General features: G+C 37.0%; 1 pseudogene; it reads left to right on the top strand.

Moving 5' to 3' along the window:
* Positions 1 to 20,356, top strand: part of LOC125355752 — a 33,624-nt pseudogene extending 13,268 nt beyond the window's left edge.
* The last annotated feature ends 3,059 nt before the right edge of the window (positions 20,357 to 23,415 follow it).

Here is a 23,415-nt window from a genome sequence, read left to right as displayed (position 1 = left end):
TAATACGGGTGTGGCATGGGAAGCAATAACATTTGAGAAGACATTTGAAAAGTAATGAAGAGATGAAGAGTCTCTCTATATCTGAAGAAATTCAGCAGACTGATGTCGCTTCTGAGAGAAAGACCTAGAAGTAATGTCCTTACAATTGATTTTGCTTTAAAATATTTTTTTTCATGGGTATCTACTGTGAATAAGAATCCTAGTATTGCTCTCTGGGCCTGGACCTGAGTTACAGCAATGTGGACAAATGTGCCAAGAAGGTTTGCATCGTCGGTAAATACTGCACCTGCTATGGTGCCTCACTCTGGAAGATGGTGAAAAAAATAGAAATCAGTCAGCTTGCCAAGTACACCTGCTCCTTCTGTGGCAAGACCAAGACGAAGAGGCAAGCTGTGGGCATCTGGCACTGTGGTTCCTGCATGAAAACAATGGCGGGGGGTGGGGGAGGGCCTGGACCTACAGAACCACTTATGCTGTCACAGTCGAGTCTGCTATTAGAAGACTGAAGGAATTAAAAGACCAGTAAAAGCTCTACTATCTGAGTTTATCTCTACAATAAATGTGTTAATTTATATATATACAAAAAGAATCCTAGTATTGTTGGTAGAAAACATAGCTCCAATGTTTGGGTCTGCCACTTTACTGGTTTTGTGTCTTTTGCCAAGTCTTAATTTCTACATGCTAAAAATGATCAATGATTGGTTGTTTATCTTGAGAATTAAATGAGAAGACAGCAGATAAATTATATTCAGAAAGATAGATGGATAGATGATCAGGTGGACAGATAGATGGTAGATAAAATATTTGGCCACAAACATTGGTACGATGTTTTTTCTAAATTTTTCAATGTTAAGAACTATCATGAGGCAAGTTTTCAGGGTTACTAAACAAGTCCTATGTTCCTTTCCCTGCCTGCCTCAGCTGGAGGACGAAAGAGCTGGGTCTCTGCTGACCTGGTCTGTGAGAGAGGAGTACTGTAACACAGTCCTGGCTGACTTGCATTCGATGCACAGCATGAACAAAAACTATCTCTTAGTGATTTTTCAGCCACTGTAGCCTAAGGTAGCCTTTCCTGAATAATTTGGGAAATGGATACTAAAATTGGAGTTACACCACAGCAGGAACCTGAACTGCACTAAAATGTGCAGCTTGAGCTTATATGTGACAGAAAGTGCTACTGGAGGCTGGAAAGATGATGATCTGTATCTTGAAGTCAAAGAGATTTTGGTGAGTCTATTGCCTGCAATTGGAAGGGCAACCAAGTCAAGACTAAATCAGTAAGAAGCTATGTATTCAAGGAGCAGAGGTTGGAAAACAGGACCTTGTGAAAGGCTTAATTCCTGTTACATTTGACAAAGATGAGATACACAAAGCAAAACATTGGCTTGTCTGCAGAAATGACAGGCAAGAGGGAGACTCCACACTTCAGCATCTTTATCAAGTTAGAGATGGTAAGGGCTTACTAAACCCTAGGGAAAGGGATAAAGATGTGGAGGCTTGGCTGGGCGCTAGTGGCTCACATCTGTAATCCTAGCTACTCAGTGAACTGGGATCTAAGGATTATGGTTTGGAGCCAGCTTAGGCAGACAAATCTGTAGCACTCTTAGCTCCAAAAAATCCAGCAAAAAGCTGGAAACACAGGTGTTGCTCAAATGTAGAGCACCAGCAGTGAGCAGATAAAGCTAAGTGAAAGACAAAGGCCCTGATTTCAAGCCCCAGTACAAGCACAAAGCCAAAACAAAAAAATGTGAAATCTTTTAAACAGCAACGGCCTATTAAATGTAAGCTTTGAGAGGAGACTCAAAGCAAAGGCATGGTTCTAATGACCATAGTTAACATCATTGATGTATTAAATTAAGAACAAAGACAAAATTAGAATAAGGACAACCAGTAAATCTTTTCTAATTGGGTAATATTGATTAGGAAACATTTGAAGACCGCTATGTGTCTTATGAAAGTGAGACATGCATGGGAGGAAACAGAAAGCAAGAAGGTATACAGAAATTGAGAAATTTATGTCTAACCCCCAATGGCAGTTTATGCATATATATGACTATAGTGAACCAAGAAGAAAGGAAAAATAATTTAAAATATACTCCCCTACCATCCTAGATTAAAGGAGAATTTGATACATAATGACTACTAACTTTCCAAGTCAATGTCACAGCGTCTATTTCTATTGTGACCTATAAGAATAAGATGGAGAAGAGAGAACCAGAGACAGACAGCGGAGAAAACTGAGTACCCAGCATCTTGGCCATGAATCCTTACATCTGGCTTGGATGGGGGTCATGTATCAAACACTTTTTTGTGATGGTATATTGTGGTAGTCATCAAAAACTGTAGATATAAATATTCCATAAATATTCTAGATTGACATCTCTTAGAATTTATATCTTTGATTTGAAGCATTTGACTTTCTCTGATGAATAAAATGATGAACCCACTCTACTTTCCTACCTGGCAAGGAACAGTTTACAAGATGGCACTTGCCTCAGCTGTGATCTTTCCAGGGGAATAACTTAGGTGCATGATGTACATGGGAGAACAATTGTAGCTTCAAGCCAGTGGAATCTGAGGTTTTACTGCAACATAGGCTAAAGCCAATCTGATTCTATACAGTTTCACCCAGTTGCTATAATACTAGATTTAATCAAAACTAATGATGTAAAAGCTCATGAGTTAGAATAGTATTTTTCCAGTCATGGATTGTGGTTGATTTGTCAGTGTGTCATAAAATCAGGTGGATGGGTCTGTGCTAGATTTTTCTAGATACTATTTTCTAAAGCAGCCTGGTCCCATGTGCGTGTGTGTGTGTGTGTGTGTGTGTGTAATAGATGTTAGTGTGAGTTACTGTCAAAACATTTGAAAATCAATAGCCTAACATCTTCATAATTTGAATACTTCATTGCTTGAATTTTCATGTGAATAGCCATCCCTCAAGGATTTTGTGGTCTAATTGATGTCAAAGGAGTCAGTCCTTCCACTGCTTTTCCTGTTCAAGCATTATTCTTAGAGTTCAGTGAAGAAGTTACCCATTTTTATGTTGAGTTAGAGGAAATTGATGAATCAGAATTGATGATATATGAAATGTGTCAAATAGTAACTATGAAGCATGATGGTGATTGGTATATATTGCCCTGATATTTAAATCAGGACAAAATTAGTGACACTTGTGAAGCAGTGAGTTTGATGTTGTGACAGGAAATATTATAAAATTATAAATAATGATATATCTATGAAAACTTCCAGGGAACATATGAGATTTTGTCATTCATTTATGCCATAGGAGCACATTATCTTTTTTTTTAATAGTACTTTAATAGTACTTTTTTAATAGTACTTGTAGATGTTAGTTTACAGCTATGTTAAAGACTTTTTGAACCTGAGTTTTCACTCAAGTTTTTCTCTCCTGTCCCCACTCCCAGTGTATTCACCCTTTGTCCCTCCATTTCTGTGCCCCCTCACCCCCTGTTACCCTACCAAAGACAGATTTCTTGGAGAGTAAACCAGATAATGTATGTCAAGAGCTGTTCTTGTCCAACAGCTGGGACTCAGTAGATGCGGGAAACTTCTGGATACTGTGAGAGAAATCATGAGTGTTTGTTCTACAGGTAAGTCCTGGATGTATCATCCTTTCATTTACACAGTAATAAGGAAAAGTGATGTGAAAGAAAACTTTAGAGAAAAACTATTATTAATCATTTACATGAAAAAAATGCTGATTTTCACAAGCAATTATTGGATTCATTTAAATCTTTTAACTGATATTATATTCCATGATTTTTTTCATGCAAAGAAAAACCCACATTGATTTTCTTTGGATTTAACATTTTATGTCCAGATTCATAGAGTCACTTTGCTGTGGAAAGAAAGCAATACTAACTGTAATACTGCATTTAACAGAATATCAAATGAGCTGTTTTAAACAACTGAATACCTTAAATGGGTGTAGATGGAAAATAGTGGAAATTTGCTTTACAAAGAACATTTTATCTCAAACCATTATCAGCTACTGGGAAGTTTCTTGTAGTGCATTTTAAATAATAATCATAAAAGCATTGTAATAAGATGTTTATATCGTGTTCTCTACTCCCACATATAGTAGGGCAAAATGTCTCTATTACTTTGCAAAACTCTTGAGAAATAATTTCCACTCTTGATTTTCTCACACAGCTATATATGTTGATTCCCCAAAGACCTTCCAGCTGTTCTTCAGGAATTTGTCCCACTAGTGAAAAGCCATTGGCTTGAGGATATTTTCTTCTTGGTAGTTTGAATTAAAAATACAAAGTAATGTTAGGTTATTTTGGTTATGACAACCAATCCAGAAAATTCTCGGAAGGCCTATTATTAAAATCTCAAACCAACCTGAGTGTTATATCACAGAACATAAAGTAAGAATCCTAACCATGCAAGTTACATGAAACCCCATTACAAACTGGCTCAAACAAATCAGGGTATTGGTTTGTTGACATAACTGAGGAGTATCAAAATTACTCATTTCCAATGAGGCTTAATCAATCGGCTCAATTACTTGACATGTATGCTCTGTTATGCATGAGAAATAAGCTGAAAAGTCGAGGTCCACAATAATTTTATTAGGATCTGTTGCAAATAGCTATATTGACTGTTTCCTAAGGAAAGTAACCAAGGAGGCCAACCCACGGTTCTTCTTTACAATTATGTTTTCCTCTAAATAAAAATTATGGTGTTATCATCACTTTCCTCTTTATAGAGGGAGCTTTTCCTATAAGATACCAGTAATTATACCCTATCAGAGAGTGAATAGAGACCCTTATCCAAATTCTAGGTCTCTGGAAGGGTGTGGTAGTTCGCACCTATAATCCCAGCTACATTAGAGTAAGTGATGAAGAGCATTGTTATTTAAGGCCAGCCTGGGCATACAAATCTAGCCAGACAACATCTTAGCAAAGCCAGGCATGGAATCACACTCCTATAATGTTAGCTATGCTTAGGCATAGGTAGGAGGATTGTGTTTGGAAGCATAACTAGGAGGATCCCAGGCAGACTGGTCCAAGCAAAAATTATGAGGCTTAAAAAAAATAAAGTAAAAAGGGCAGGGAAGGGCTCAAGTGGTAGAAGACAAGTAGACAAGTGTGAGCCCCAGAGATCAAACCCCAGTACTGCTATAGCAGGAAGGTCTCTGTATCTCTCAACGTAGCTCAATGATAGAAGCCCCACCTTCATCTTTCATAAGTAAAGCTTTGGGTTCAATCCCCAGCACCACAGAAAGAGAGAAAGAAAAAAGGAAAGAAAGAAGGAAGAAGGGAAAGAAGGAAGGAAGGAGGAAGGAGGGAGGGAAGGGAGGGTAGAAAAGAATAATATGTAAGATTATATAGATATAGATATCACATTATCTTGATCTATTCATCCACTGAAGGGCATCTGGACTGTATCCATAGCTTGACAATAGTGAATAGTGCAAAAATAAACAACTATACTTATATTGTACTCCTACTTGTGACTTCCATAATGAATTCACTTTTTGCATAGATGAAGTTTACATTTAGTGTGCTTTCTTTGCACACTCACCCACTAATGATATCAATTTGAGGAAGGCAAAAGAAAATGCAGTTGCTTGCTTACAGGGTAAAGATTTATACTTGATCACTTATTTGTTTGCAAGTAGATAATTGAGAGGCTCTCAGTGTTAAATTGTTTGCACTCTGTTAAATGATTTGATGCTGATGGGCCCCAGATGTCCTAAAACCATTCTCACAATCCTGATGGCTCCCTCCATACACTCATTACTGCCTGAGCATGGCTGAACATATTTACAAATTCTAGGTCACCATCTGCAAGGGTGCTGTGTTATGCCTATTTCAAATAAAAAGTGCACCCCATATATTACAAACATATAATGTTTCTTGCAAAGCATGGTAACATTGGAATATAATAATCAGTGATGCATCTTTGTAGTTAGAAGTCCTAGCACAGAGCCCTCCAACCAAATCATTGTGTGGCTTTGAAGGGATTGTACAACATCAACATGTTTTGGTTAATCATATGAAAAATAGGAAGATTAATATCTCTCTAGATTGTTAGAAGAAGTAGAATAGTAGTGGATAAAACACTCAGTGCTGACCCTCAACAACTAATTTAATCATGGATTAGTTTTAATAGAAAATAAGCACAGTGTGTATGTGTGTGTGTGTGGGGGGGGGTGCCAGTGCTGGATCTTGAATGCAAGGCCTAGATGCTGTCCCTTAGTTTTTCTGCTAAAGGTTGGTGCTTTATCACTTGAGCCACAGAAGTCTTGCTGGCTAATTGGAGATGAGAGTCTTATGGACTTTAGTGTCTGTACTGGCTTCTGAGTAACTAGTATGATAGGCTTGAGCCCCACACCTGGTTTCTGAGCATAACCATTTGGTGAATCTTATAAGCTAACACCTGAATTTCTCATCAACCACATTTTCCTTAAAATTGTTTCTTTTGAGATTTATCATTTATTCAAGAAAATGGCTAAAAAAGTTTAAAAATATAAGCAATTTCTTACCAAGTATTTTCTCAATGTGCACTGAACATAGATTCCTGAACTTAGTAGAGACTTGAAAATAATATAAAGGATATCTTTATATGAAGGAACAGCAAAGACAATGGAGCATGGTGTACTTTCATCCCAATAAAATTGGTACAGCATGGTTAGTTTGGGGAAGACCTTCCAGCCTAGTTTTTGCAGACTGTTTAGGAATTCTCAGTATGGATAGCACCAAGCTGTTCCCTTGGCTTCTTTTGAGGCAAATTCCAGTGGATCTATGTGGAAGAAGCTAGGAAATGCCCAAGTCTAGTGCTCTTGTCCCATGCTGAGGACACTGAATGGAAGACAAGATAAAAAAGAACTTATGTGATCTGAAAGTTTCAATGCAGTCAAGTTAGTTATGGTATTGGAGCACCAGAAATGTCTGATTTCATGTGGCACCCATGGCCTGTCCCTTAAACCCTCACTATCTGAGAGGCTGAGATCTAAGGATCCCAGTTCAATGCCAGCCTGGGAATTAAATCTGAGAGATTCTGATCTCCAATTCATGAGCATAGAAGCCAGGTAAGAATGTGAGCCCTGAGTTCAAGCCCCAGTACAGGCAGGCACAGAAAACGAAGGAAGGGAGGGAGGGAGGGAGGGAGGGAGGAGGGAGGGAGGGAGGGAGGGAGGGAGGGAGGGAGGGAGGGAGGGAGATGGAAGAGAGGGAGGAAGGAAGGAAGGAAGGAAGGAAGGAAGGAAGGAAGGAAGGAAGGAGAGGAAGGAAAGGAGGAAGGAAGGAAGGGAGGGAAGGAAGGAGGGAGGGAAGGAAGGAAGGAAGGAAGGAGGGGAAGGAAGGAAGGAGGGAAGGGAGGGAGGGAGGAAGGGAAGGAAGGAAGGAAGGAAGGAAGGAAGGAAGGAAGGAAGGAAGGAAGGAAGGAAGGAAGGAAGGAAGGAAGGAAGGAAGGAAGGAAGGAAGGAAGGCAGGTAAGCAGGAAAACTAAATTTCCGTGGTTAACACGTACAAGGCCATGTCCCCAAGGCCTCTGTGCCACCACTTTGAAAACTGCTTAAGCCGCAGCATTCCCCTCAGTCCCTAGCATCTTCCTAAAGAGAAATTGGGAGGGCAGAAGACATGGTATTACGAGGAGCTCAGACCTCAAGGTTTGAATACGCATCATCTAAAGCAAAAGCTTAATTTTTGTAGATCAAACAAAGTCTGAAACAGATGCAAAGATGATTCTTTCCCCCACAAATATCCAGTGTGACTACACTGAGAAAGAATTCTAAATTAGACAGATAAAACAAAGGCATACTTTTTACTTTTTTTCTTTGCATTTCTAGATTGTTCTCTGAGTAAATACCTTCCATTACTGCTGCATGACAAATACAATAGCACCTTTAGCAAGACCCTCTGGGGAATTTTCCAAGATGTAGTGATTGGTTTGACTAAGAAAGGACCCTCTTATTCCTTTACTCATATGTTTAAATGTTGGTTGTTCAAAGCCTTTGCAATATTTAATAGGATTTTTAAGCTCTCAATAATACTTAGAAGTTTGCAATGGATCCTAGGTAACAACTTAGGTTCATTTACCACCAGGTCCTTGCCAAATAAGAATAGGGGCAACAGATATTACAACGAACTTTCAAATGTCAATAATGAGAATGTCATGCTGGTAATTACTCATCTATGCTGGAATTTTGAGACAGGCCTGCCCCTTATATATTCTTTTCTAGATTGCAAAAGAGGAGGAGGTAATCCATGTTTATAAGGTGAACAATTTAAAAGGAGGCTTCCACAGATGAGTAAAACACAGTAGCCATCCAGGTAAAAGCTCAGTCACGACATGATCTTATATCTGAAGGACCCAAAAAACTCAGTACCCAAACTCCTACACCTAATAAACCAATTTGGCAAAGTAGCAGGATACAAAATCAATCCACAAAAGTCAGCAGCTTTTCTGTACACCAGCAATAGACAAACAGAAGAGGAAATTATGGAAACAATTCCATTTACAGTAGCCAAAAAAAGAATAAAGTACCTAGGGATCAACTTAACCAAGGACGTGACGGACCTATTCAATGAAAACTACAAAAATCTAATAAGGGAAATCAAAGACACAAGGAGATGGAAAGACCTCCCATGCTCATGGGTAGGCAGAATCAATATAGTGAAAATGGCCATATTGCCCAAATTGTTATACAAATTCAATGCAATCCCTATCAAAATCCCAGCCACATTCTTCACTGAAATAGAGAAACCAATCCATAAATTCATATGGAACAGCAAAAAACCTAGAATAGCCAAAGCAATTCTAGGCAAAAAAAATAGTGCAGGAGGTATCACCATACCAGACTTCAAGCTCTACTACAAGGCCATCATAACAAAAACAACATGGTATTGGTATAAAAACAGATCGGAAGACCAGTGGATTAGAATTGAAGACCCAGAAACAAAACCGCACTCTTACAGCCAACTGATATGCGACAAAGGAGCTAAAGACATACAATGGAATAAACATAGCCTCTTCAACTACTGGTGCTGGGAGAACTGGGCAGCCATATGCAGAAAACTCAAAGTAGACCCAAGCCTATCACCATGCACCAAGATCAACTCAAAATGGATCAAGGACCTCAATATCAGACCTGAATCCTTGAAACTACTGAAGGGCAGAGTAGGAAAGACACTAGAACTTATAGGCACAGGAAGGAACTTCCTGAATAGAGTCCCAGGGGCACAACAAATAGGGGAAAGATTCAACAAATGGGACTACTACAAATTAAAAAGTTTCTGCACAGCTAAGGTCATAGCCACCAAAATAGAAAGACAGCCAACGATACAGGAAAGGATATTTACCAGCACAGCAACAGACAAAGGCCTGATATCTGTTATCTACAGAGAACTCAAAAAACCAAGCCCCTCCAAGCCCAATAAACCTATTAGGAAATGGGCAAAAGAGCTAAAGAGAGACTTCACAAGAGACGATATAAAAATGGCAAAGAAACACATGAGGAAATGCTCAACATCCCTGCTAGTAAAGGAAATGCAAATAAAAACAACCCTGAGATACCACCTCACCCCAGTCAGAATGGCCTATACTCTGAACTCAGGAAACAACAAATGCTGGAGGGGCTGTGGGGAAAGAGGAACCCTTCTCCATTGTTGGTGGGAGTGCAAATTAGTACAACCACTTTGGAGAACAGTATGGAGGTTTCTCAAAAAGCTTAATATAGACCTACCCTATGACCCAGCCATACCACTCCTAGGCATCTATCCTAAACAGCAAAACCCAAGATATCAAAAAGACATTTGTACTTCCATGTTTATCGCGGCACAATTCACAATAGCCAAAATATGGAAACAACCCAGATGCCTCTCTCCACAGACGAATGGATCCAAAAAATATGGTACTTATACACAATGGAATACTACATAGCGATTAGGAATGGTGAAATATTGTTATTCGCAGGGAAATGGTCAGAACTCGAACAAATAATGTTGAGTGAGACAAGCCTAGAACACAGAAAACAAAGGGGCATGATCTCCCTGATACATGACTGTTAACAAAGGGAGACGGAGAGACAGTAGAGACCAAGTCTGTGAACACTGTATATGTGCTTGATACATTGTATATTGCATATGGGTCTACCTGACCTAGACAAGGGATGGAAAAACAGGTTGTAAGATATCACAAGAAATGTACACACTGCCCTACTATGTAACTGCACCCTCTTTGCACAACACCTTGTAAAAAAATTTATGTTCAATTAATAATAATAAAAAAAAAGCTCAGTCACAGCTGTCACTTGCTGAAGAGACTCTGTGCATTGTGGTTCAAAGTAAGCCTGCACTGAAAAGTCCATGAGACTTTTATTTTCAATTAACCAGTGAAAAGCCAAAAGTGGAGTTGAATCTCATGGAATAGAGCACAGATCTTGAGCAACAAAGCTCAGGGACAGTGACCAGGCCCTGAGTTCAAGCCTCAGCCCCAGGCCCCCCTCCAAAAAAACATGTGAGAGGCTAAATCATTCCTAAAATAGTCAATTCCTCATTATAAGAATTCAGCATTGTTTTAGAAGCCTAGATTTGCGCATGCCAGCCAGCACACCACAAGTTTGATGATGCAACTTGTACATTAAATTCCCAACATCCTGAGCATTTACTTCATTCATGCATTGCAGGTGTGTCTGTGAAGAAATCTGGATTTGACATCAAGAATGTTGTAGCTACCACCTGTCTCATGTCTAAACATTCCATTTGTCCACTAAGAAATATTTCAGCCACTTGGATTTACATTAGTTTTTTTCTTCATGGATAACACCCTACTTAATTCAGTCAAGAAAGTTAACAAAACATAAATATTGACTTCCAGTTGCTTCCACACGTTACTGCAATATGTATAATGAATTAGGTGATATATGTTATGTACACTATACAATACATCATATATGATAACATTATTTATACCTGCACTTTAAGACACTAGGCTTTCTTTCTGGGATACAGAGTTAGGTAGCCTTTGTTCATGGAAGTTGGAAATGAGGCAGGCCTATGGAATAGGAGATAGACCTATGAAAGAGTTACTGCCAGTGACATTTAAGAGGAGTCAAGCTAAGCTTCTGTTCTCTTCATGAACATAAATGGTTTAACATAGTACAAATTTCAGATCATTATATGATTGTGATAAATCAAAATCAATATAAAACAACTATGAAGGTGATAGAGGACATACTTACAATCCTAGCACAAAGGGTCTTGAGGCAGGAGAACTGCAAATGTGAGGCCAGCTTAGGCTAAATAGTTAAAGGCTGTCTCAAACAAACACATCCAGAAGAGAGAACTCTATAATTATATGTGAACACAAGTAAAACATAAACATCTTTCCTGCCACACAGTAGAAAAATTCCTCCCATCTTCTGGGGAACAAAAATGGCTGCTTTGACACTTCATCAATCTTTAGCCTGGCTCTACTCTTCTCACCTAACAATGGAAATTATTAAGATGGTTTTCTCTCAGCATTCAGTCTACAATAAATCCCTGTTCCCCTATAGCCTGCTCCAAATCACCTAACTCATGCCATATCTTAAAATAAGTAACTTCTAAGATCTTTGCATTGAGATGTTCTACAAATCACTAATTCAAAATGTCAAAAATCCTAATTTGGGTCAAATCCGGTCTATTCCTGCTGGCCTGCAGCTAAGGAGGTAACAGCACCCCGGACTCTCGTATTGAGATGCTTTGAATCTTTGGCTCTTAGGCCTGTAAATGTTTAAGATGGTAAAGTCTGAATGAAACACTCTGTATAACAATTCTACACAATCCTTCATGTGTCTCTCTTCTAGTAAACAACTCTAGTACATATTTCTTCAATGGGTCTCCATTTATCAGGGAATACATAGGTAACTAATTCTTTTTTTTTCTTTTTTTTTGCCAGTCCTGGGGCTTGGACTCAGGGCCTGAATACTGTCCCTGGCTTCTTTTTGCTCAAGGGTAGCACTCTGCCACTTGAGTCACAGCGCCACTTCTGGCCATTTTCTGTATATGTGGTGCTGGGGAATCGAACCCAGGGCCTCATGTATACGAGGCAGGCACTCTTGCCACTAGGCCATATCCCCAGCCCTAGGTAACTAATTCTTTTAAATAAATTTTTATGTATATTGAATCCAAAATATAATGCTCATGAATTCTAAAGTTTTCTCTTCTTGACATCCAAAACAAATATATCTTCTGTGTAAGATAGGAAATCTTTTAAGACAGCTATTGGCTTTTTTATTTTCATATTTCCAAGTTCAAAATGATCAGCCCATAAGCACTTTTCTTTATGGGTTTCTTTTTTACCTGTAACACTAGGTATTGACCTCAGGGCCTTGCTCTCACTAAGCACTTGCTTCATCACTTGGTTCATGCTCCTAGCCCTTTTAGTTTTAGTTTTGTTGTATGTCTCCCTAACTTTACCAGGGCTATCCTGAAATAATCATTTTTCTAACTTGACCTCCAAAATAGATGGGATTGGTATAGATATGCCTCACTATGTGGCTTTCATATTTTTTAATATTTATAATCTCTGCTCTAATACTAACTCAGCTCCATCACACAACTCCTATCCGCTACTGAATCCAGAACTGCATGACAGACAAGTGCCAACCATAACACAGTCTTTATATCAGATTCACCTATGGTGCATGTAGTGCCTCAATTCAAAAATGCATCACATTATATAGAAGATTTTTCCCAGTGTTTGATCTAATACGGAAGAGTAAATTCTAGAGTCACACCATTAGCTTTACATTCATGTTCTGTTGTTTATCAGTTTTGTGGCTTTGGACAGGCACTTAAAATGTCCAATCCTCATTTGTTCCACCAATAATTTAGAATAAAAATTGAACCTATGTGTCAGAATTGTTTATAAGAAAACATGAGTAAAATAATGAGAAAATAAATTTTTAGCAAGTGCTACATGAGATTTTCGTTATTGGTTGTAGTCTTTAAACTATAGTGATATCTGTGTCTTTATAATTTTGTTGGTTCTAATTGTATTTGTACATTACACACTAAGCTTGTAACTATATATTTATCCTTTATTATATTGCAGACTTGGGGGTTGGCTTAGAATGTGACTCTTTTGAAGGTATTTTTAATACTGAGACTCCACTCTTCTTTCTTTTTCATTATCCATCCCAGTTTTATGTCACCAAACATCAGAGAAGCTCTTCAGTGAAAACATTGAACATATACTTGAATAGAAAAGATACCAAGAAGGCCTGATATCTTTTGCACATGCCCTAAGGTGTCTCTCTCTGGAATAATGGACTCCTTAACACCCTTCACAAATGGTCATTACAGAAAATGATTGAGAAGTAAATAACTCAGCCAATTCTTTCCCATTTTTATAGTACTGGAAATTCTATCAAGTGCTCTTCTGAAATCTTCACCAGACTTATGTAACCGCAATCCCTCTGTACATAACCTTTATAATAACAATAAATAAATGAAGAAAAAAGAAAGTTATGATACTCTTTTGATGGTAGTGGTGAACATACTGCGACTCAAAATTTAATTAGTTTACTCATGATGAGTTACTTAATAAGAAGCAACAACAGAAGGTATTTCTAGAGACACCAGAGGAGAGGCATAGTGTTTGGCCTCAGAACATAAAAAGAAAGGAAAGATGCCAGGCACTGGTGTCTCTTGCTTGTAATCTTAGCTACTCAGGAACTTGAGATCTATGGATAGCTGTTTGAAGCCTGCTCTGACAGGAAACTCCATGAGATTCTTATCTCCAATTAATCAACAAACAAACAAAAAATAAAAGTGGAGCTGTGGCTCAAGTAGTAGATCACTATCCTTGAACACCAAATGTCAGGGACAGTGCTTTGGCCTTGAGTTCAAACCTCAGGATGGGCACAAAAGAAAGAAACAGCAAAAGGATGGAGAAATCCCAGAAGGTTACCCTACCAATAAAATTAAAGCAACAACTATGATAGCTCAAAGAGTAATAAATAGTAACATTGTAGACTTTCATTCTGGAGGTTGGCAGAATCAAAATTGTATTATAGAAACTCTGTATAAGCAAATTTTCCAGATTCAACTCTGGATCAGGATCATTTAAATTGCATAGTTTCCCCCACCTCCATAACAGTAATCCTCAAATATTAACATACAAGAGCAATGCCTGTGATTCTTCAGTATTAGCACACACTGGGAGTACCTGAAGAGTGCTTTTCTAAATCTCAAACATCAATACTGGATGTATCACATTTAAAAACTGTTCACTTGCATATTGAAAAATATTTTGATGAATGTTTTAACTTGGTTAGCCAGGAAGTTTTTGGTTGTTATTTACTGATAAGTATACTAATATTAATTGTATCATAAAATGCCCTTTGTATCCCTCTTGGCTGGATAGAACTGATTTTCTCAGCACTTTGTGACAGATTACAAACATGGCTCTTCCATCTCAACTGTTTCCTGCTTCCATCACCTTTGAAAGTGTCTCCCCCTAACCACTGCCCCTATCTTGCCACAGCTAATTCTGTGTTTCTCTCAGTACTTTGCAAGAGGTCAATATCAAATACACAGAAAAGTAGTTGTTATTATAGTAAAATGTTTAAGCAAATGCCCAAACAAATTTCAAAGCAAGCCTCACAAGGTAGCCTGTACTTATTATTCCAGCAACTTGGGGGTCAGAGGTAGAAGGAACACAGTCTGACATGGGACCTTGGCAAAAACACAAGGAACTAGAGATGTGGTTCAATGGCAGAGTGTTTGCCTCATTAGCACGAGATGCTGAGCTCAGTTCCTAGCCCTGCCAAAAGATAAAATAAGCAGGAAAATAAGTGTATCTGGTTGCTTCCTATACTGATAATGTATATGCGCATCCTCTGCAATCTAGGAGCCTCCAAAGTAATGTATGTTGTGATTGTTACAAATTAAAGTAGAGCATATGATCTATTAAGTAACATTTAATCCATGAACCAGAACTGATACGTACTCACTTTAGAAAATAAATGAGAGGCAAGAATAACCCTAACCAAGAATGAATGACATGTGTTCCAAGTGATTGAAGGTGTCCTAAGAGAGATTTGCTGCAGCACAGGGTCTGGCTCTTAGCCTGACAGTAAATGGCTTTGGAATCTTTGTCAGAGACCAGGACCTCAGCTTTTGTACCTTGAGCAGGAGTTCCACACCTAATTTTGTTTTAGGATAAGGCCAAGTGCTCTGAAAAATGCACTGAAAGCCTTGAGCTCTGGCCTCCGCAAGGCTGCATCTCATTTATTTTCACTGTAATAAAATAAGTATGCCACATGTCCCTTGCCACACATTTTGTTTTACCAGATTCATGTCCAAAGGCATTTTTTTGGTTACCATTGGCTTGCCTTTGTTTGCTGTGATTCATATGCCCATGCCATACTAATTTAGATATGTTTTCAGATACCTTTTCCCAGAATTTCTTGTACAATGTGTCTGCTACTGAGAATTATGAGGTGCTACATAATGAAGAATTCAAGTAAACAAGCTATACTATCATACTGCTCCCATATAAATTACAATTTCACAAACCATACATAAAACTATACTAGCCTTACAGAATGACTTGAGGCTACCTCCCATTTCTTTTTTATTTCCCCTCCCACTTTCTATCATGATCCGTATGAATTAAGAATATGTATGTGTATATATACATATATATATTCTTTGAAGTGTGTGTTAGACCTTGTAAATATTTTTTGTTGTTGCTTGGTTTTAATTTACATTTCAAATGACAGTTTAGCCTTCTTTTGATTCCCACAAGATAAAAGGAATAGCAGGTACTTGAGTCAATTTTTTAAAAAATGTATTTCTCTAGGAAATCTTGTGTGATTTCTCAGGAAGTCGTTTGTTAAATAAAATATTTTCTACCTGCTGATTTATCTCAGTTTTAATTATTTTGCCTCTCCTTTCTATTGCTTCTTTCCTAACTTAATTTTTTTTATCAGTCTTGCAAGAGATTTCTATTGTCTTTTCACATACTGTCAAATTTGGCACTGTTGATCATCTCTGTTTAATATATGCTTATTATCAGGTATTATGAATTTCTTTAATTTGTACTTTTTTCTTAACTTTCAAGTTTGTGTCTTTGCTTATTTTTATATTTTCTTCTTTGGATAACAGCATTAGACTATAATTTTCTTCTCTCTAAATTTCTCCCTTGAAATAAAGGGTTTATTTTGTGTGTGTTTGTTGTTATATGCTCTTTGTTGTTGTATGCTCTTCAGTTTTCCTTTAGTCATTAATTTCTAACTCATTTGCATTTTATTTATTTGCATGTATGAATTCTTTGGAAATTTTGGAGACATGCTTTGTTTAATACGTACTCAATTTCTGGAAATAATGAATGTTTTTTTAAAAAACAACATGTGCTGAGTTCAGTGTGTAATAACTTTGTACAAATAATTTCATAAGGTTTGGGAATTATTTTCTGTTGTGTAGCATATATAGTAAGCTGTTTAGCTGAATCCATACTTGTTGAACAAGCAGATATTAGATTAGGCTTATTAGTTGTATTGTTTAAATCATGTCATTTTTTGTGAATTTATAATTATATCAAATTTTCCTTATAGATTAAAAAATTATGATTATAGGCACAGATGCTTAGAATTATTGTGTGCACTTGGTAAATGAATACTTTTCCCATTACATCTACAAATGCAGAAAACTGTTTACCATTAAAACATATGTATCATCTTTGACACTTTTTCTTTTTCTTTTTTTTGCCAGTCCTGGGTTTAGACCCAGGGCCTGAGCCCTGTTCCTTTTCACTCAAAGCTAGCACTTGAGCCACAGCCCCACTTCTGGCTTTTTCTATATATGTGGTGCTGAGGTATTGAACCCAGGGCTTCATGTATATGAGGCAAATACCCTACCAATAGGCCATATTCCCAGAACATACATCATCTTTGAAATATGACTTTTTTGCCAATATTTTTCTCATTTAAAATGTTATTTTCTACATGTCTTGGGAATGAATCCTATAAGTTTTAATTTTCTAATGTTTTAATTGATTTATTTTAATCACTATATATATGTTTAATTCTTCTAGCTTTCTGTCATATTTTCTATTGTACATTGCTTTTAAATAATTTGAGTGTTTTTTTTTTCTTATTTTTATCAGTGATAGAGTGCTTGCTTTGCATGCATGAAACCCTGGGTTCGATTCCTCAGCACCACATAAACAGAAAAGGCCAGATTGGTGCTGTGCTCAAGAGGTAGAGTGCTAGCCTTGAGCAAAGAGAAGCCAGGGACATTGCTCAGGCCCTGAATCCCAAGCCTCAGCACTGGCAAAAAAAAAAAAAAAAAAAGGAATAATTTGGGATAATATAAAAATCAGTGGCTCCAATGTGGATTTAGTTAGGTAAACATGTGGAATAAATTTAAATCTTTTTGCAGGCTGATTTTGGTTATTTTAAATTACTTTTGAATTATCTCATTTTGCCAGAACTGGCATTTGAACTCTGGGCTTCACACTCATTCAGGTTATTGCTTGGGCTCATATTCTAAAATGTGAGCCATGTCCTGCTTTATTTTCCTTATTTCTGAGGTGGATTTTTTCTGTCTGGGAAAGCTTTGAACCTCAGTCCTGCTCTCAGTCTTCTGAGTTGCTATGGTGACCCTGGCACATGACTTTTGAATTAGATTTAATGATAGAAGTAACAGACAATATTGTAGAAATTAAGCAAAGATAGTGAACTTTTATATAATTTATGCAAATTATAGGTGCAAATTGGATCTTATATCAATGTATTTGAAATCAATAGTCTGGCTATTTTCCAAAACATGGTAATATTGGAGCACATTGTTTTAAAATCAATGCACTGAAAAACCTTCTAAAACTCTTTTGCATGCACTTTAAAAATCTAAATTATGTTTTTTTGTCTTTGAAATATCTTAATAGTTTTCTTATGTTCAGATGACTGAACAATTCATCTGAACTCTTGTTTTTTTGGTACTTTGTAGTTTTGATTAGATGTTTGATGATACAAAATAATTAGTTTCTGGTGGTTTCATGCCAGAAAGGTGAGTTCTCTTAAACACTCGCTCCCTGATTATTGAAGTCTCATTGCAGTGATTATTTTTTTAGTAATAAAAGGTTAATAAAAACCTATGATTGTTTTGTTTAACTACCTGTTTTATACAACCAACCTCTTAAAGGTTATCCTAATCAAAATCTCAAAAAGCTGTTCAAATCATCAGTGAAAACTTGACATATCTGGTGGCATTTGGAAGTTGGAAGAGCTCAAGATCAAATAAATGAATGCTAAGAGCTTGAATATATAACTGTGTATGTAGCTTCTGTGACCACCTTTTAATTTATTTTTTAATATAATAGGATGCCTCTCTGTACAAAGGGTAAAGCAGAATTTAAAGGTGTTTGTGTCAACAAGAATCAGTGTAGAAAGTAAAAAGAAAGGAGTCCTATTTTTCCATTAAAAATTATGTCCATGAAAATAAACATATATACTAGAAACAATGAAAGGAAGCTAGATTGACTGAGCACTGGTTGTCTTAACAGAAATGTAAAAATTTTAAAAAAATCAATGAAAGTGAAGCACAACAGATTTCTTATAAAAAAAATAAAGTGAAAACTAAAGAGCGTTTTCCCAATATATCAAGGGAAATAATGAGATTAGTGAAAATCTATGCCACTAATGCATAATCAAGGGCATGAATAAGTAATTATTCTTAATGGATAATGTTCTGAATTAAGAGAGAAATAATTGGGTTCACTGAGAATAATAGAGACTTGCAAAACAAGGGTCACTGGTGACAGCATGTTAAGAAACTGGGACAAGTTAAAATACAGAAAAGAATCCAATGTATAGCTTACAAAATTCAGAAGAACAAGAAAGGGCTGGGGAGGGGAGGGATGGGTGGAAATATTCAAAAGGGTGACATTGATCAAGATGCATTGTGTCCATAAACTGCTTTGTTAAATGACGACTCCTTTATACAACTACTTAAAAAAATAATAAAACTATTGTAGAACTAAACTGTAATTAATCTAAAAAATACACATCAATTTCCCAAACTGACAACGATAGGATATGAAGTCTCTGGGGATAATTTATCTTCATAGAATCTCTTAATAGCACTGTTAAGCTAGTCTTAAATTAAGTTTGAGGAAAAAAATTCAAGCAAGAACAAAACAGAAAATGTGAATCTGATTAAAAACCTTAAGCAAATGACTCTGAGAATGGCTTGAAGGCTACACACATTCAAGTTCCTTAAAGGTAATAAGAATTATGTCATTGCCTGTATGATAATGCTTGTGAGGCTGGTGTCTCCTAAATTTCTGTCTGTATATTGAAAAACAATGGAACAAGGATCACTTCTTGGAGCAGGAAGCTCAGGAGTCCAAATTCCACCATCTGTCTGTGCCCCTCTGCATTTAAGTTAGAAAACTAATACCGTGGTCTTTTGGAAAGGACAGAATCACACATTTCTCTCCACTGTTGTCTGATTACAATGGCTAACACTGAATTCTGTTTTTGGCTGCTTTTGCTAAGAAGTAAAGGAGGTGGTGCTTTTTCACAGAACATGAGGAGGCTAGGAGTAATGGTTTAAAAGATTTTCATATAGCCTACATATCTCATCTAATAAAATTCAAAACAATAAGCTACTAATAACTCATGTTCACATAACCTTATAAATAAGGCAATGTACTTAGAGAATCTTAAATCACTAATTTTTATGTCTGTTTTTTTTTCTTTGTATATGAACAGGTCTGCACTAGTCTGCATTAATTAAATTTAAGTAGGGTTGCTGAGCCTGGATTATCATTAAGTCTATGGCCCTGATTTAAATCTGCAGTAAAACATTTCTCCATTAAGTCGTGTGCTTTTGTGTCATATTTCATACACTAGTTGTCTCTTAATTAAATCCATGATGGTCCACCAACAGACTATTAAAATAACTATACTTTGCACTTGACATATTTATGAGACAGAGTCATAAGACTGTAGACTCATACTTGAACTACTCACTGAGAAATGCTAATAAGATTAGGATGAAGGTAAGATTAGAACATTCTTCTTTCTCTTCTTTCTGGAGATTTATTTCTATACTTGCAACTCACATCTATTGTAGCTTCTGATTTTCTCCCCCAGTCCATCTAAAAGCTCTTTAATTATAGGAAAACTGCAAATTAATAGTCAATGGAAACCTTTCCACATGCTCATCTATGTCCCATGATGCTAATCTAAACAATGGGATGTATTCTCTTCTTAGTTTTGCCCAAGTCCTAGTGGCAAGTCAATCACGTTAATCTAGATATATGTTTGTCTAACCTTTAGGGGTTCAGAAAGAAGAACATTTACAAGGGACTAGAAAGAGAAACTATCCCTGAGTGAGAAGGCAGTTAAATCTTTAGATGAGGTGAAAGGAAATCCACGTAGGCCAATTTCAGATCTACTGAATTTTCAATGCGCTCACCAAAAAGGATGATGGTGTCTGCTTGGGTGAAGCTTCAGTTTCTAGCTTACCTAATTTGCTTTTAGTGGGCTGATAAACACCTTGCCTTTGTTTCCCTACTATCAGGAACAGTGTGAGCTTGTTTGTTTCCAATATATGGGGAAGGGCCCTGTGAGGGGGAAAAAACATGTTTCAGGACTCAGGAAGTTTCAAATTCTGACAGAGCTTGTCAAAGCAACACTGGACAAAAAGTACCAGATCAGTTCTTTATCTAATGATGGAACACAAATCCTCATTATTTAATACAAAGAGAGAGAGGAATTTAGAAATTGCACGTTTGTTTTATCTTACTAGTATCAGTAGACATTCTTTTGCTTTAAAAAAGCCCTTGCCATTGGTGGCTTATGCCCATCATCCTAATTACTTCTGAGGCTGAGATCTGGGAATTGAGATTCTAAGTCCACCCAGAGTGAAAACTCCTGAGACATTTATTATCCAATGAACCAGTAAAAAGCTGGAAATGGAGGTATAGTTAAAATGGAAGAGAACCAGCCTTCAGTGGTTTAAAAGCAAACACAAGAAATTGGGCAAAGCCCTGAGTTCAAGCCCAGTACTGGCACATAAACACACATACACAGGTCTGTGTAATGCTTTATCCTTTTAGCAGAAGTTTTTTAAAAAGTACTGCAAATTAAGAGATTAAATTAAGCAAAAATATAGTCTTATTATAGTATTTCACTGTGCCAAACAATGCAAGTATAAATAAAATAAATTCTAATGTTTTCTCAAGAATAGCAGCTACAGTCAGGCAGCTCCACTAAGCACATTAAATCTAATAAAATCGCCCTCATGTATTCCTCATACTAGTAGTAATTAAAATAACTTGTTTCAAAAAAAATTGTTCCTATACATGAATGCTTATTGGCAATTATTTCTTAGTTCTTCAAACCACAGATAACATAATTTGATTCTCACACAATTTTCTTGTAAATGCAGTTCGTATTGGGTTTTATATGCAGCTTAAGACCGTTAATTGCCATTTTGAGCCTCAGAGTAAAATAGGGTTCAATATGTCGCTTTTCTCAAGCATAGAGAAATGTTTGAGAAATGCTTGTCTTAGTCTAATGAACTGTGAATAATTTACATCCAGAGTTCTATTTTTCAGCATAAGTGGCCTGACTTTTCTGGGAGCTTACAAAGCCTAATCAACTTGTTACATTCATCTGATGAAAGAAGCATGGCAAAGTAAGAGGGTGAGGCCAGGGCTTCTGAAGGACTGTGTTTTGATTTTCTTAGGGCTCTTTGCCATTGGAGACAATGTATTGTAAACGAAGAATTTTATTCTCCATATTTGTGAGACATTATTATCTGACTTTTAAGTATTTCTTTTCAGAATCCCTACCTCCTGGCAGGCTCACTTGATAAATGTCCTGGATTTACAGAGAGAGAGAGACATAGCTGTTCTGTCAGGAAGAAAAAGGAGCTGTTCCAGGGTGTAAGTGATTTTCAGGGGGGAAAAATCACAAATTTGAGATGTGATTCTGGCTCCTTTCTAACACATGTGTGTAAGAGAACTACACTGAGGAGGTGAAGATGGGGAATCAGCATTTGAGAAAGAGAAAAAGCAGCTTTGTGTTATCTGGGTGAAGAGGGGACAGGCATTTCATCTTACATGGGAGCTTGGAAAAGAAATTCAGACTCAATATCATTTGTTATACATTTGCTCAAGGGTCCTCTTTTGTAAAAGGCATACTTTTAGGGAAACTTAAATTAAGAATATGTGAGTTTGAAAAGAAATTTATAGGAATAATCAAAATCTACTAAAATATAAATATATTGTACAATACTTGAATATTTATAATGTTATAATACAATAATGCAAATATATATCCATCATATTTTGACATAAAAAACTAGGTCAAGAGAAATTAACTGAACATCTTTATTGTTCCACTTCCATGCAGCAGGATGATTGGCCACAGAACAAAAGGAAATCATACTGTGTCATTTGTGTAAAAGTAGGGATGTATGGAGGAGATGGAGCAGATACCACTGAAGAAATCAGCGAATATTTTTTCTGAGACTTGAATTTGCTAAATATGCCAACTTGGAGATCAGCATGCTAAATGAAGCAAGCCAGGTTCATAGTTGGATAAATATGAGGACATGTTGTCTTGAATATTTGGAATTTAGATCTAATGACACACCCCTCCCCACACACATCATGATTGTAATTGTGGGAATTTAGGGGGTAGGAGGAGGGAATAGAGGACAAGAGAATGAATAATGTTAGAAGACATTGTATCTATATATGAAGAGAGTATAGGGAACTCATCAAAAGAGAAAAATAAGGGATTGTGGGAATGGAGCAAGAAAGAGCAGGGAAGGAGGAGCAATCTGATTAAAGTTAAATGGATGTATTGTGGAATACCATGATGGAATTCCTTTGTACAGTGAATATGCACATTAAAAGTCAGTGACAGAAACACAGAATAGGTCCTGTTGGGGTGGTGAGAGGGCAGAGAGGAGAAAGGAGAGCATTTTTTCAAGTATTTTATATGCTCGATCCAAACACAACTTGTTGAAAGTGTTTTAAGGAGGGAGAAAGGGGATGAAGGAGAATGATTGATGGGCGAAATTTGATTGGGGCAAGTTGTATGTATGTATGGAAATATCAAGATTAAACAATTAATATATGTAAAAAAAAAACGTGTTTAAGAAACTATTAACTGGCAGACTAGGGGTGTACGTAAGTAGTAGAGTGCTTGCCTATCAAGCAGGAGACCATGAGTTGATCCTCAGAACAGCAAAAGAAAGAAAGAAAAAGATCAGAATGAGAGAGAGGACATGAGGGAAGGAGGGAGGGAGGGAGGGAGGGAGGGAGGGAGGGAGGGAGGGAGGGAGGGAGGGAGGGAGGGAGAGAGAGGAGAGAGAGAGAGAATATCTACATGCATGCCAGCCATGGGAATTCTTCATACATGATGTG

The sequence above is a fragment of the Perognathus longimembris genome, chromosome 7, assembly GCF_023159225.1.
Source record: "Perognathus longimembris pacificus isolate PPM17 chromosome 7, ASM2315922v1, whole genome shotgun sequence".
Classification (NCBI taxonomy): domain Eukaryota; kingdom Metazoa; phylum Chordata; class Mammalia; order Rodentia; family Heteromyidae; genus Perognathus; species Perognathus longimembris.
This window is presented reverse-complemented; position numbering and strand designations above follow the sequence as displayed.